Source organism: Pseudochaenichthys georgianus, chromosome 24, assembly GCF_902827115.2.
Source record: "Pseudochaenichthys georgianus chromosome 24, fPseGeo1.2, whole genome shotgun sequence".
NCBI classification, from domain to species: Eukaryota; Metazoa; Chordata; class Actinopteri; order Perciformes; family Channichthyidae; genus Pseudochaenichthys; species Pseudochaenichthys georgianus.
The window spans coordinates 6,266,694-6,272,693 of record NC_047526.1 but is presented as its reverse complement, the minus strand read 5'-3'; positions in this window follow the sequence as shown (position 1 = coordinate 6,272,693).

Genomic DNA, 6,000 nt, shown 5'->3' with positions numbered 1-6,000 from the left:
CAGCTATCGTTTGGACTACACCATGTGCTCTGTTTGACAAACCCCGTTTTTTTCACCATTCATTCCGATGGCTGGCGTCTATGTCACATGATCTTCACATTTCTCCCTGCAGAAAAAGAAAACATGGCCGAACTTCATTTTATTCTCGGTGGAAAATGCCTATTTTAAAGTTAGTTTGGCCATTAAAATGCGTTTTGATGTCATTGATGCGAGAAATATGAGTTGTTATTTCAGATTATGTGTGCAGTGGATTACATGATCTTTAGTTTGCTAGTTATTACGAAGATTACAGGAAATCGCGACGTTTTCATTGTTTACCAAGGTGTTTGCTAGGGACGCTGCTATCGATATTATTTCTGTTATGTTGTGTACTGTTTAATGGTGTTATCTTTATGCTACCCCTTCCCCGTCAATGTATAGTGTTGGTCCACAGCCTAAACATATTAGTTTAACAAAATCCGCATCTAAGATAGCCTACGTTATTTTCCCCTGTGCAATTCCAGTCTCACATCTCACAGCACATCGTCATTAACAAATACCGGAAACAGACCGAAAACATTTAAAAAAAAAAATAATATAAATACTTTATTCCGAGTGTGCTTGCTTTCTCTTGAAAGCAGGGCCGGACTGGGACAATAAGTCAGGCCGGGAATTATACACCCAGCCAGGCCACTACCAGTTTTTTGTGCCATTTTGCTGGATCTATTTGTCAATTATTACAGCGTTGCTGCCCATAGTGATAGCCCTCTAAATCTACCCAAAAATAAACATATGGAAATGGGTTACTATTTTTAAAAATGTGCAAATCTATTTAGGAACCTATGTGACCATATTTTAAGTGGGGGTGTACCTCAAATCCTATAGGGGGGTCCGGGGGCATGCTCACCCGGTAAGATTTGTTTTTAAATGTTGGACTTAAATGCATCAATCTGGTGCATTTTGAGGGGGAAATAAAGAGACTACACCCATATGAAACATAACTGTATACATTTAAATAATCATAAAATCATAAAAACATGGCCATAACCAATAACATACCATATCCAATATGAAAAAACATTGAAACTTGTTTATTTATTTATTTTGGTTCATTTATAGTTGTGTGTGTTTGTGCTCCTGAACCAGCCTCACCTGTCTCCCTCCTCTCCCTCTGCTCCTCTTTGAGGCAGCAGCAAAGACTGGTTTTAGCTCTCAACAAGTTTTAATAGTTTATCTTACCGTTTTTCAATTTTTTAAATTATTATTCATGCATATTTTATTAATCACTCCCCCCTCAAATGGAAATATGTGTTTACATAAATGGTGACCAAACCGTTTGAGACCCACTGAGATAACTTAGACTAAGTTAACTATCTAAGCACTCAGAGAGTAATTTACCTCACCTGAGCTGTAGTTATCAGTCTCTCAGTCTGACAGGAGAGGACTCTCCTCCACCTTGTTGTTGAAAAAGCTCCTTATATCCGTTAGCGCAGCTAGCTAGCACCAGATGCTAACAACAACAATACACGTAACCGGCGTGCGCGCTTTATCTCACTGGCTCGCGCCACACATACACACACCCTCCCAAGCTTGAATGACACACAGAGACCAATCGAGGGCATTAGTATGATCTGTATGAAAGTGGCCATGTCGGCAGGCCACATCATGTAGACAGCCAGTCACCCTCTGTGAGGCAGAGTCAGACCCACATTTGCGCAGCGTTGCGTTCACAATAAATACATAAAAAAAAAATCCTTAGGCCAGCAGGCCACTTAGCAGGCCAGGCCATCGGGAAACCTCCCGGTCCTCCCGATGGCCAGTCCGGGCCTGTTTGAAAGTCATCACATAACGGCATTGTAATACACGGTTCGGCTGCATTACATATTACATATCTGCCGTAGTTCTGTATTTATAAAGCCCTGATGAGAAGACTTCTAGACAAACATGAGGAACTGAAAACGTGATGTGGATCATAAATATATCAGCCATTAAACAACATCTTACATTTCTTTTCACACAATACGTCTCCTTGCAGTATCAACACTAATTCGGCTCACTTTTATATTTGATCCAATTGGTAGATAGGCTGTATTTACACCATAAAGGTGCACAGCTGATATAAAGGGACACCTGGTGGTTAAAGCATGTTATGAATTTAATTATTTTTATTATTAGATATTAATACGATCCCTATAAAGTATATTCATTACTCGTTATTCTCTACTAATAGTTAATTAAAGACTGTATATAATGACTATTTTGCACATCCCTTTCAAGATTTCAAGATTTTCTAAGGTTTATTGACATATAGGCCTACACAACTGTGGTGTAGTTCTGCACTGAATGAAAAACTTGGGTCGCAGGTTCCTCAACAGTGCATTACAAGACATCTATCAATATTTGTGCATACCTCCAGCAATGTTAACTATGTTGAAGCGCTTATTTTAACTGATATTATACATAATGTATTATACTCTTATAAGATGTATGTAGATATTCATCTCCGGCCTTGTCAGGTATTGAACAATCAATAAATAAGAACACAGAATTGTTGAATATAAAACACAGAATTTGTGTGATTATACTAAATGATTTTCAAATAAACACAACTGCATATTTAACTGTTACACATGCTGATGTAACGCAAATGTTCCAACTTGGGATCAATAAAGTATATCTTATCTTAAGCTGATCGATGGCTACTGCCATATTTGCAAAATGTGCCTCTGAACCTTGACAAGTACATGTTTCAGGCTTATCAATTAATGTAATGTAATGTAATCACAGGGGTCACAAACATAAGACCAGCTGTTAAATAAAGCTCTTCTGACCTTAGCTGGCATGTGGGTATATATATTAATACTGCCCATAATGGGTACAAGCAATTTTCACCCATTTATTAATTATATGTCTTAAATGTGAGTGTTTCCTGTCCCCTAAACCTCCAGGGATGTACACAGTTTAATACTGGCAACTTCTTATTATGGGAAATACGAAAACGAATTTTAAAACTACAACTCCCAGTAGAGACGTGCCATAGGAAACATGTTGCGAAACAGAATAGCCAGCATGTGTAGTTCTGGGGACGCGGTGGACCCGTTCAAATCCAGTTTTGGACAGTCTGCCGTGGTTCCATCCCATTTCAAGTGCTGTTCGAGAATCGGCTTATCCCTCGGAGCACACTCTCCAATCACAGAGCTTGAGGACTATCACGGGGTTTGTCAAACAGAGCACATGGTGTAGTCCAAACGATAGCTGGGGATTCTGGGTAGTGTAGTGTCTTTCTGCCATCCTTTACTCCTGGGAATGGACGCTCACATTACCTTTAAGGGCAGCCGACATAAACGAATGCCGTGCTTCCATGAGCGTCAAATCCCGATGCAGATGGGAATACATTGCAATCAGTTGAAAGCTATTTGCGTCCCTTTATGACGCTGAAGGAGCCTAGGAGCGTCGCAATTGGACGCCACGGACACTGACCAAACGTCGCTATTGGACGCTTAGGGAGTGAGAGTGTGTTGTATAAACAGTGTCCGCTGTTTATGCATATTGGATACAAATCGTTATTGCACCCTTTAGATTTGAGACCGACAGACATATAGAGGAACTGACCGACTGTCACTGCCCGTCCCTGAAACCCCTGTTAGTGTTTGTTTCTACTGTGTGTCTCTCTCTCTACCTGCTGGTCTGCTCGACACGGCTGGGAGCAATCTCCAATCAACCACACCTGTAACCTGCTCATCAGCCACACTCTGAAAGCCTGCAGCCTGCACTCATTCCCTGCCGGATTGTTGTCTTGAACGGTTTGTTGCGTGCCGCTCTAGCTTTTTACCAGCATATTCTTTGACAGCTTTGCCTGCTGTTGCCTCACACTCATGTCTCTCCCAGGAGGAATCCAAGGCCTTCCACACTCCCAAGACCAGCCAGGCCTCTCCACCCTGGTACAACTGTTTCCCACTGCTGCCATAACCAACATCTACATAATTGTTACCACAGAACATTTGCATAATGTTTTAAACATAAAGCATGTTACCCTTATCTAAAATAATAACATTCTGACAACATAAACAAATCTAACTTGCAGCTGAAAACATTTTAAGAACAGTAAGGCATAATGTTCTAACAATGTTATCACCAAACATTTTAAGAATGTTTTTAGAGAACGTCATCCTACCTTTCAGAAGAACGTTCTGGGAACCAACAGAAAACTTCCCACTGAAAACATTCCTAGAACAATGAATGTAACATTCTCCGAATGTTTTTAGAACCAAACATTTATAGCTGGGTAGTTGAAAGCAATACTATTACGTTTAAATAAGGAATATTAGTTCCAACCAATTATTGTTGCTTTCAACTGACCTAATTGGCTACAGCGAGGACTACAAAAGGACAATGATGTTCAAAACATTGCATGCTTGAATAAATCATTTAAACCAGTTATTTTTGCCAGACTTATTACTGAATATCGTTCTCAATGTGATGCCAAGTCCATCTGAGACCTGTGTACACCTTCAGACAGCCCCCAAGTGAAGCACACGTAGTTTACTCACAGTTTGAAAGCAGCGTGGAGAAGTCTTCAGCTGTGGTAAACTGTGTTCCGCCCAGGTTAAATTGTGATACGACTTCTGTTCTATGGCTACCTACCAGCGATCATGTTTAATATGAAAGACTACACGCATGTATCCCTTATCAAAACGGTATTCTGCACTTTACAGCACTTATCCAGATAAGATGTGACTGTTTACTTGGTTAACTTTCGTTATGCATCGATACAGCGACACAAACCGAATGACGAGGAAACTCACATACGTTGACAACTACAAACACATATTCATAACTTTTACTCTGCTGTGAACATGTTTTCGTTTCTTTCTTAACGTTTATGCTTTTATCTTTGTGGTCTTTTTTCTTATATTTTGGTATCTATTTCTGTGTAACTTGGTAATATTAATATTAATTCCTTGTTATTGTTGTCTTTCCATCTGTCGGTGATGATCATACTACATAACGAAACACATGGCCTGATTTGCATATTTTATATTTATATTATCATTAAATATATATCTACATGTGTGTAGTCTTTAATATTAAACATGATCGCTGGTAGATAGCCACAGACAGGGCCGGCCCTAGACTTTCGGGGGCCCTAAGCGAGCTTTGGCTTGGGGGCCCCCTTACTCTAGCGCGTTCTCACTACACACAACACGGAACTTTTTTCAGAAATACTGTCACATAACATCCATATATTTCAGTGCTAGGTTGATGCTTAGCTAAGCTAACTATGAAACACTTTAACTGACAGGACTCAGGATTAACTGTGTAGCCTACTTTAAGGTAGCTTCTAGCTTCATGTCGAACAGTAAGTCAACATTTCCCAGAGAGCTTTCTTTGAAATCACCAGGTAACGCTAAAAAAAATAACATTTAGATTGTATGACATTAATATATCTGGCTAGCTATAGCTACTTGCTAACGGTTTAGCTTACCCCCGCGATTCAAAGTAACGTCAACGTAGCTGTAATTTATGCTTTGCTTACATGTTCGCATAACTTGGAAGTTTACTGAAATGTACATACCTTGTTTACCTGGCTCAGGTGGTGGCTCTGGGGTTGTTGTTGAAAATTGTCGAATTTTTTAAGAAAAAAAGTTCTTGCTTTTTTGCAAGTCAAAGTACATTTTCTAGATGTCAGCTATATCGGCTGTATCCTGTATCCTGGTTTAAACACATATATTGTATATGTTGATGTGATGGCAGCGTATTAAACCATGTGAATCATTAAGCTAAATATGACTCTGAATTGTAATGCTAGGCTATTTATTCTAAAATGGTGGCTATGGGGTAAAGTGAACCATGGGCCTTGGGGTAAGTTGAGCCAGTGTGGTTCAATGGAGAAATTAATGAAAGTAGGCCAAGTTGATAATAAGAGCTCATTGTAGGCTACATTTAAAGTTGAATTTACCCTGTGTTTGATTGGTAAGTTGTATGAAATTGTATCACCATTTGTATGATTACTTTTCCTTT